We start from the raw sequence: 11,116 nt of genomic DNA on the forward strand, positions 1-11,116 counted from the left end.
TTACAATACCCAAACTATGGAAGCAGCCCAAGCATCCATCGATAGATAAATGGATAAAGATGTGGTATATATTTACAGTGGAATATTATTCAGTCATAAAAAATGCAGTATTTCCATTTGCAACAACACGGATAGAGCTAGAGAGTATAATGCTGAGTGAAATAAGGCAGAGAAAGACAAATACCATATGAGCTCACTTATATGTGCAGTTTAATGAAACAAATGAGCAAAGGAAAAAGAGACAAACCAAGAAACAGACTCTTAACCCAAGATAACAAACTGATGGTTACCAGAAAGGAGGTGGTGGAGGGGAGAATGGAAGAAATAGCTGATGGGGATTAAAGAATACATTTATCATGATTTAAACAATAATTTTAAAAAATCCTGTATGATCTCACTTACATGTGAAATCTTAAACAACAACAAAAACTCCTCATAGGAAAAGAAATCAAACATGTGGTTACCTGAGGTCGAGGGTGCGGGGAGGGGGAATTGGAGCAAGGGAGTCAAAAGTTACAAATTTCCAGTTGTAAGTCGGTACTGGAGATACAAGGTACAACATGAGGACTCTAGCTCATACTGCTGTATTATATATAAGAAAGTTAAGAGAGTAAATCCTAAGAGTTCTTTTTAAAAGTTTTTATTTATTTGAGAGAGAGAGAGGTAGCGAGAGAGAAAACACAAGCAGGGGGAGAGGGAGAGGGAGAAGCAGGCTTCCCACTGAGCAGGGAGCCCGATGCGGGGCTCGATCCCAGGACCCTGGGATCATGACCTGAGCCGAAGGCAGATGCTTAATGACTGAACCACCCAGGCACCCCAATCCTAAGAGTTCGAATCACAGGGAAATTTTTTTTCTTTCTTTTACTGTATCTATATATGATAGGATGGATGTTAGCTGAACATAATACGATAATCATTTCACAATATATGTAAACCGAACCTTCACACTGTATACCTTAAACTTGTACAGTGATGTATATCAATTATTTCCCAATAAACCTGGAGAAAAACCCACATTAAAAAAATAAAAATAGAATTACTATATGACCCAGCAATTTCACTACTGGGTATTTACCCAAAGAATACAAAAACACTAATTTGAGAAGACACGTGCACTCCTATGTTTATTGCAGCATTATTCACGAGAGCCAGATTATGGAAGCAACCCAAGTATCCCTCAATAGATGAGTGGATAAAGATGGTGTGGTGTGTGTACACACACACACACACACACACAATGGAATATAACTGAGTCATAAGAAAGAATGAGCCCAGGGCTCCAGAGTCCCAGCTGGTTCCTACCACAGTCCCACCATTGCCCACCTCCCCTTTCCTTGCAACATGACAGATGCCACTGTGTCCTTTGCCAAGGACTTCCTGGTGGGTGGAGTGCCTGCGGCCACCTCCCAGGACTGAAGCCGTGCCTACGGAGTGGGTCAGGCTGCTGCTACAGGTGCAACACGGCAGCAAGCAAATCCTCAGATAAGCAATACAAGGGCATTACAGACTGCAGGGTTCATATATCCAAGGAGCAGGGCGTCCTGTCCTTCTGGCATGCTAACCTGGCCCAGGTCATCTGATACTTCCCCACTTGGGCTCTTAACTGTGCCTTCAAAGACATACAAGCAGATCTTTCCGGGTGGTGTGGACAAGAGAACCTAGTTTTGGTGCTGCTTTGCAGGGAATCTGGCAACAGGTGGTGCCGCTGGGGCCGCATCCTTGTGTTCTGTGTATCCTCTCGATTTTACTCATACCCGTCCGGCAGCTGATGGACAAAGTGGGTAAAGCTGGAGCTGAAAGGGAATTCAGAGGCCTCAGTGACCACCTGGTTAAGATCTACAAATCTGATGGGAGTGAGAACCCGTACCAAGGCTTTAATGGTCGGTGCAGGGTATTATCATCTATCAAGCAGAGGCCTACTTCAGAATCTATACCCTACAAAGGGAATGCTTCGCGATCCCAAGAAGATGCACGTCTCTGTCAGCTGAATGATCGCACGATCTGTCACGGTGGTTGCTGTGTCGACTTCCTATCCATTTGACGTTGTTCATCACTGTATGGTGATGCAGTCAGGATGTAAAAGAATTGACACCCTGTACACAAGCACACTGGGCTGCTGGAGGAAGACTGCTTGCAAGGAAAGAGCCACAGCTTTTATTTTCAAGGGCGCGTGGTCCAATGTTCTCAGAGGCCTGGGCGGTGCTTTTGTGCTTGTCTTATGTGAACTTCTTGATTTCATCAGACAAGTTATTTCCTAGTTCCCCCCCGAACACCTTTGAAAAGGCATATTTTATTATATAACATATCTTGAGCATTCTTGATAGACTGTTGGCTGTCTGTTTATTAATGGAAACAATTTGCTGGTTGAAAATGGGAAGCAATAATATTCATCTGACCAGTTTTCTCTTAAAGCCATTTCCATGATGATGGGACTCAATTATATTTTTCATTTCAGTCACTCCTGATAAATAAGTTTGAAGAAATGAAAAATACCTGAAATATAAACAAAATGAAAAGAATGAAACCTTGCCATGCGGAACAACATGGATGGATCCAGACAAATAAAGCTAAGTGAAGTCAGTCAGTCAGAAAAAGTACTGGATGATTTCACTTATATGTGAAATTTAAGAAACAAAACAAATAAAGAAAAAAAGAAAAAACCGGACACTTACCTACAGAGGAACAAAAGAACAAACTGATGGTTACCAGAGGGGAGGTGGGTGAGGGCATGGGTAAAATAGGTGAAGAGATTAGGAGCACGCTTACCGTGATGAGCACTGAGTCATGCATAGAATTGCTGAATCGCTATATTGTACACCTGAAACTAATATTGTATGTTAATTACACTGGAATTAATATTAAAAAAGAAAATGACAATTCTCCAGCAACCAAACACAAAGGCATGGAATACTGTGACAGAACTCATACAGAATTAAAATCGTTGTTATACAGAAACTGAACGAGCTGCAGGAATTCTCAGACAATTCAGTGAATTCAGTAACAAAGTTAATGAGCAGAAGTTCTTTACCAAATAGACTGTAAGAAAGAACCAAGTAAATTCTAGAGCTGATTAAATCAGTGAATGAGGTGAATAATGCAATAGAGAGCATTGGCAACAAGGCAGACCAGATGAAAGAAAGAATAAAGGGCTTGGAGAATAGGAATAGAGAAATAATTTACCTAGAGAACTAAGATTTTTAAAAAGTGAAGTAACCTTCTGAAAGCGATCAGATTTTATCAAAAGGCAAATAGAAGAATAATTGGCGATGCGGGGAAGATGGCAGAGTAAGAGGCGCCTTAGCTTACGCATCCCACGGATACACGGAGATATCTGCCACATCAGTGTAGATAGCCCAGAAAAGGACCCAAAGATGGGCAGAACAGACTGTCCAAAGTTAGTAACAGAGAGGAGGCCACATGACAAATGGTAGGAGGGGTAGAAACGCAGTTGCAACCCCCCAGCGAGACTAATCACAAACAGCAGGGACACCATAAGCACAGAGAAGGGAGAAAAACAGATCCCACAGCAGGTGCCCCAGACACGGGAGACCTCACTAGGAAGATAAGTCCCCGTGACATTTGGCTTTGAAAACCAGTGGGGCTTAACTCCCTGACTTTTTACAGTCAGTGGAGCTTAATCCCAGGCACTTTAAAAATGAGCATGCTTAGGGGCACCTGGGTAGCGCAGTCTTTAAAACATCTGCCTTCGGCTCAGGGTGTGATCCCGGCGTTCCGGGATCGAGTCCCACATCGGGCTCCTCTGCTGGGAGCCTGCTTCTTCCTCTCCCACTCCCCCTGCTTGTGTTCCCTCTCTCGCTGGCTGTCTCTATCTCTGTCAAATAAATAAAATCTTAAAAAAAATAAAATAAAATAAAATAAAATAAAAATGAGCATGCTCAGCTCTGGGACAGCCAGAGGCAGTAGGAAACCGAGTCTCCACCCTAAGAGATACAGCAGAACAAGCCTGCTGAGCTAGAGGATAGAAGCAGCAGTTTGAAAAGTGCCTGGGGTGACATGAAGATTTATTTACCAATCTCAGAATGTGCCCTGGAGGGTCAGGGATCTTTAGGAGACTTCTCCAAGAATTAAAAAAAAAAAAAAAAAAAAAGCTGGTGGACACCATTTCTCGCCCTCTTCCCGCACAACACCCCCCATCCTAGATAGCAGGACACTTTCAGGAACCAGCAGGAACACTCTGCACCTGCCTTGATAGCATCACCTGTCCCACCCTCGAGCTCTCCTGAGGATCTGCCCCCAACCAACCTGCCCCACTCAGCAGGAATCCTTCCAAAGCAGCTACTGCCCAACACACCCTCTAAACAGCCCCAGCAGGGACCAGCACCATTCCAAAGTGACGCCTGCTCTGGGGAGAGAAGACAACCACACACACCAGTGTGCCTGTAGTCTCAGAAGCCAAACTTTATAGCTGGCAATGCAGAGAGTACGCTGCCGATCAGTGTGACTACAGTCCTGGCAAATGGGCTGAGGGCAACCATCTGGTCTGACTGCCAACTACAAACCTGTCCCAGGCCAGACTAGCCCCTTAACAGCACAGGGACCCAAACCTGCCTGGGATGCTCTTAACATGCAAAGCGGACCATTGCAGCTGAGGAAATGAGGCTCAGTCATAACTGTAGGACACATAGTAACCACACAGTAGGCACCCCTGAAATACCTGGTCTAGTGACCACAGGATCTCTTCTTCAGAAAGGCACTGCTTTCATGATCAGGAGACATAGTTAACTTTCTTAATACATAGAAACAAAGACAGAGAGCTGGACAAAATAAGGAGACAGGGGAATATATTTTGAATGAAAGAGAAAGACAAAACCGCAGAAAAAGAGCTAAATGAAGGAGAGATAAGCAATATGCCTGATAAGAATTCAAAGTAATGGCCATAGAGATACTTCCTGGGCTTGAGAAAAGAGTGGAGGACATCAGCGAGGTCTTCGCAAAGGGATAAAAAATATGAAAAGGGACCAAATGATGAAAAATTCAATAACTAGAAGGAATCAACAGATTAGACGAGGCAATGGCACCAAAAACCATAAGATATCTCAGAATAAACTTAACCAGAGAGGTAAATGATCTATACTCTAGAAACTACAGAACAATGATGAAAGAAATTGAAGAAGACACAAAAAGATGGAAAAACATTCCATGCTCATGGATCGGAAGAATTAACATAGTTAAAATGTCTACGCTACCCAGAGAAATCTACACTTTCAATGCTATCCCGATCAAAATACCAATGCCATTTTTCAAAGAGCTGGAACAAACAAACCTAAAATTTGTGTGGAACCAGAAAAGACCCCAAATCGCCAAGGAAATGTTGAAAAAGAAAAACAAAGCTGGGGGCATCACATTGCCTGATTTCAAGCTATACTACAAAGCTGTGATCACAAAGACAGCATGGTACTGGCACAAAAACAGACACATAGACCAATGGACAGAATAGAGAACCCAGAAATGGACCCTCGACTTTATGGTCAACTAATTTTTGACAAAGCAGGAAAAAACATCCAGTGGAAAAAAAAGACAGTCTCTTCAATAAATGGTGCGGGAAAATTGGACAGTTATATGCAAAAGAATGACACTTGACCACTCTCTCACACCATACACAAAGATAAACTCCAAATGGATGAAAGACCTCGATGTGAGACAGGAATCCATCATCGTAGAAGAGAACATAGGCTGTAACCTCTTTGACATCGGCCAAAGCAACTTTTTCATGACACATCTCCAAAGGAAAGAGAATCAAAAGATCAAATGAACTTGTGGAACTTCATCAAGATAAAAAGTTTCTGCACAGCCAAGGAAACAGTCAAAAAAACTAAGAGGCAGCCCACGGAATGGGAGAATATATTTACAAATGACACTACAGATAAAAGACTGGTATCCAAGATCTACAAAGAACTTCTCAAACTCAATACACAAGAAACAAATAAATAAAAAAATGGGCAGAAGATATGAACAGACACTTTTCCTATGAAGACATACAAATGGCTAACAGACGCATGAAAAAATGTTCAAAATCATTAGCCATCAGGGAAATTCAAATCAAAACCACACTGAGATACCACCTTACGCCAGTTAGAATGGCAAAAATAGACAAGGCAAGAAACAACAAATGTTGGAGAGGATGTGGAGAAAGGGGATCCCTCCTACACCGTTGGTGGGAATGCAAGTTGGAACAGCCACTTTGGAAAACAGTGTGGAGGTCCCTTAAAAAGTTAAAAATTGAGCTACCCTATGATCCAGCCATTGCACTACTGGGTATTTACCCCAAAGATACAGACGTAGTGAAGAGAAGGGCCATATGCACCCCAATGTTCATAGCAGCATTGTCCACAATAGCTAAATCGTGGAAGGAGCCGAGATGCCCTTCAACAGATGACTGGATTAAGAAGTTGTGGTCCATATATACAATGGAATATTACTCAGCTATCAGAAAGAACGAGTTCTCAACATTTGCAGCAACATGGACGGCACTGGAGGAGATAATGCTGAGTGAAATAAGTCAATTATCATATGGTTTCACTCATTTATGGAATTTGAGAAATAGGAAGATCGGTAGGAGAAGGAGCTACCCATCTGAGCCACCCAGGCACCCCTCTTACCTAACTTTTTAATGTTCCTTTAATCTCTTCATTTGACTTCCTTTGAATATTTCGTTACTTCATTGTTCCCTCTACAATCTCGTTAGATTCACATACAAATTTCTGTGAATTTGCGCCAATGATTGTGAATCCTTCACTTAATAGAGCTTAATATAATTATTTTCATAACCCCCCCAAAAGCTACTATATGAAAACACTTTTAATCCCATTTTTACCTTGACTTTTGTATTACCGTTGTCGCACGTTTTAATCTTACATTATTTTAATCTTTATGAGACTTTTCTAGGGTAGCTTTATAAAATAATTATTCCATAATATTTATCTACATACTAACCTTTCTGGTGCCCTTCATTCCTTCCTGCATTTCCAGTTTTCAACCTGGAATTATTTTCCTTTGGACTGAAGAACTTACTCTAGTATTTTTTCTAATTCGAGCCTGCTAACAATGAAATGTTTCGGCTTACACATTTCTTCAGGCATTTTTATTTTGCTGCTGGGTATGGAAATCTGCTTCGACAAGAGACTTAACACTTAAAAATGGCTCTCATTAAGGTCTTGTTTTATTTATGTTGGGATGTCAGCTGTCCATTTTCCTGCTTATTTGGCCCCTGTATTCTCTAAAAATCTTTCTCATTTTCTTTGGTTTTGAGACCGTGGTGTGTAGCTGGTTATGGTTTCACTTTGCTTAGGGGGGATTGGGCTAATTGAATCTGGGGGTTGATGTCCTTTGGCAATTTGGAACACGCTGTGTTTCTTCACTTTTGACAGCATTTCCTCCCCTAGTTCTCTCAGCTCCTCTTTTAATCACATCCCACCTGTCTTCTAATTCTGTCCGGAGTTTTCCAACGCTGTTCACCTCATGCTTCTGTTGGGATGTCTGCTCTTGAACTGTACTCAGTTTAGTAGCCCGCCTTTTTGCCGGGTTTAATCTTACCTTCATTTATGTTCTGAATGTCAGATCTAAACATGGACCACAATGGCTTTCAGAAATTACAGAAGAGCAGCTTCACAACTGAGGAGGAAAAAAATTTCTTACGACACAATAAAACACAAAATAGAGGGGAGAAAATTATAACTTGGCTCATATCAAGATCTATCAGGAGCTACTTTTCCTCAAAGTTTACCAGGGAGAAGGTTGGAATACCAGAGTGGGAGAGGAGACTGGCATTCTATATCTGGTGAAGTCCATTAAGCCAGGGTGCGTAAAGAGTTTTGTCAGATAAAAATATATATTCTGAACATCTATTAGAAAAATGGGTAAAGGCTGGAGGAGATAACGCTAAGTGAAATAACTCAAGCAGAGAAAGACAATTATCATATGATTTCTCTCATCTATGGAACATAAGAACTAGGAAGATCGGTAGGGGAAGAAAGGGATAAAGAAAGGGGGGGTAATCAGAAGGGGGAATGAAGCATGAGAGACTATGGACTCTGAGAAACGGACTGAGGGCTTCGGAGGGGAGGGGGGTGGGGGAATGGGACAGACCGGTGATGGGTAGTGAGGAGGGCACGCATTGCATGGTGCACTGGGTGTTATACGCAACTAATGAATCATCGAACCTTGCATCGGAAACCAGGGATGTACTGTATGGTGACTAACATAATATAATTAAAAAATAAATAAATAAATACCTTATATGTGCTTTCATCTAAAAAAAAAAAAAAAAGAAAAAAGAAAAATGGTTAAAGGGACGGCTCCGTGGCTCAGTCGGTGAATCATCTGCCATTGGCTCAGGTCATGATCCTGGGGTCCTGGGATCAAGTCCTGCATCGGGCTCCCTGCTCAGTGGAGAGCCCGCTTCTCCCTCTGCCTGCTGCCCCCCTCCCCCGCTTGTGCTCTCTCGCTCTGACAAAATCTTAAAAAAAAAAAAGAAAGAAAGAAAGAAAAATGGGTAACCCCCCCCCCCAAAACCTTGAATAAGCACTACATAAAAGAGGAGAAACAAACGGTCACGAAGGGGAAAATGTTAACCTCTTCAGCTTCAGGGAAATGCTCATAAAAACCACAGTGAGATACTGTTGTATACACATCACACGAGCAAAACCGAGAAAGAGCAAAGGCAAGCGCAGCCCAGGCGCAGGCCCGGCTCACTCACGCACAGCTGGTGGGGGTTTAGATCCGTAGGACCAGTTCGGTTATTGGCTGTTGTTGGTTTACTTGGCAAAGCTCCTTGGCAGCACCCACTAAAGTTGCATATGCACCCCCGTGTTCCCCGCGCACGAACAATCCCCACTTCAGTGCGTGCCCACCGCAGACGTGCCCCCGTGCGGCCGCGGGACCCGGAGTAGCCCCGAGCTGGAAACCGGCCGCACGCGCACCCTCGGGAGAGCACCCCCCCCCCCCCCCCCGCCCTGCAGCAACAAGTCGCAGACAACAGCGGCCGCAATATTAAAGAGCCATCTCGCGAACCTAAGTTAACCCACGCCCAAGCCCGTGACGCTGTGGTTCCCTTCCCTGCCTGTAAAACACTAAAGCTGGCAAAACCTATCCGCGCTGCTGTTACAGGTCCGGAGGGGCTCGCCCAGTGAGAGACACCCCAGTGTGACCTGAGACTCAACGGGGTAAAGCAAGGGGGTGGAATCCTTAGACGATATCTGTGCGGGTTCGCATAACCTAGAGAATTTGGCATCCGGGCAGCGAGCACCCGGGGACAGCGAGCGGCCAGCGGAGGCATCATCACTAGAGTGGAGAGCCCCAAACCGCCCCCCCCCAATCCAGGGGGTTTTCTTGGTGTTCCCTTTGCCTCTTCGTGCGGAGACCACGCACTGTGCCCCGCTCTCAAGCACTTACTTCCTGATCGCTGAGCCTCTCGTCCAGAGCTCCTCTTCCTTCCAAAAGCTGCTTCAAAGCCTGGACGTAGGTCCTCTCACACTGAGGTGAAACGGGGTCTGTTGCCCTTGCAGACCGGTAGCCCGGAGGAAGCGGAAGAATCTAGATTTATCATCTGGCATCACCTGATTTGAATCGTGATTAATGGCAGATGATGTGTTTCAGTTGCTGTCAGCCTGGATGTACACTGGAATCACCCGGACGGTTTACAACGGCTGATGGCCGTGTCTGGTCCCAGCCCTTCTCTTCTGCTGAGGCAGGATGCGGCCTGGTCTGCAGCAACTTTACAAATAAATCCCCTGGGGTCTAAAGGACAGCCTAGATGAGAAGCTACTCCTCCAGCTGCTTTGGGGGCTGAGGTCCTGGACCCTGATTTGTGTGAAACATACCTGGAGTGCTTTTGACATTCTGGGTGCCTGGACACGTCCCAGACCAAGTGTTTGACAGTGGCTGTGGGAGGGGCCCCACAACAGAATTTATTTTGTAAGAACACCAAGTTTTTTGACTGCAAGTTGAGGACCTTTTTCTCATTTCAGAGTTTCTCAGGCTTCTCAGCACATTACAATTACCTGGTAAAATTGGAAAGGACTGGATCCCAGGCAGGATCTGTAGGGGGTGGGGAAGGCAACAGTACTTTGAAACTTACCTAGGTGACTTAAACACGCAGCTAATTGTGCCAGCCAGAGCACTAGATTTGGAGAAAGGAGAATTCATGGCAATCCGTGAAGAAAGAACTAAGTAGATTACTCTCTGGATTAGCTGGTCTGCGCAGCTCCTTGAGATCAGCGACCTCAGGGATGGATGCATTTAGTTTAATGGCCCAGAGGGCCTAAGGAATTCAAAGAAAGTTAAATTAGAATAAAAACTCTAGATTTTACATGGTGGATATCTCTACATGCAATCAGAAAGGATCAGAAACAAATGTTCAGAGGGACTCATATATTTGTGATGTTAAATTTTTCTTAAGTATTGTGATGCAAACAGTAAACTGAGTATACGATATGAAAATATTGTTCTGAAATTTTTCAAAATTGCAGAGGTAGAGATTAGAGAAAACCCAACTCCCACGTATCCGTCATGTTACCTCAAAAACTGTCAACTCATAAATAATTTGAATGTTCTTCCCATGGATGAAAGCGCAGCCGATTCTTGAGAGTGTATGATTTTATCTGTGAACATTTCAGTATCTCTTAAGGACAGGGATCTTTAGAACAGGAACACAACACCATTACCACATACTAAAATTAAAATAAGTCCTGCCCATAATCAAAGATCTTGTTAGTTTTCCAATCTCCCCAATTATCTTGTTTGTTTGTTCCCTGGTTTTACGTTTCACTTGATTAAGGATCTTTGTAAAATCCACGGTTTGCAACTGGTTGACCTGTACGTGAAATCTCTTCAATCTCCATAGCTCATCCCTGTTGGGGGGGTGGAGAAAGCTGATGATGATGATGACGACGATGATGGTGATGATATGTGTGTGTGTGTGTGTGTGTGTGTGTGTGTGTGTGTGTGTGAATTATTTCTAGAAGGAATGGGGTTGTATGTCTTGCAGAGCTTAATACAGTTTGGATTTTGCTTCCTGCAATCCATGCTTTCACTTAACGTTTAAGTCTGGTGTCTATTGTTCTAGGGGAATAATAGTTGGAAATGAAGGCTTGATGAT

At 43.5% G+C, this 11,116-nt stretch overlaps 1 pseudogene; it reads left to right on the forward strand.

Annotated features, from left to right (window-relative positions):
• The first annotated feature begins 1,341 nt into the window (after nt 1-1,341).
• Nucleotides 1,342-2,258, forward strand: LOC113242940 (ADP/ATP translocase 2-like; annotated as a pseudogene).
• The last annotated feature ends 8,858 nt before the right edge of the window (nt 2,259-11,116 follow it).

The sequence above is a fragment of the Ursus arctos genome, unplaced genomic scaffold (assembly GCF_023065955.2).
Source record: "Ursus arctos isolate Adak ecotype North America unplaced genomic scaffold, UrsArc2.0 scaffold_14, whole genome shotgun sequence".
Lineage (NCBI taxonomy): Eukaryota > Metazoa > Chordata > Mammalia > Carnivora > Ursidae > Ursus > Ursus arctos.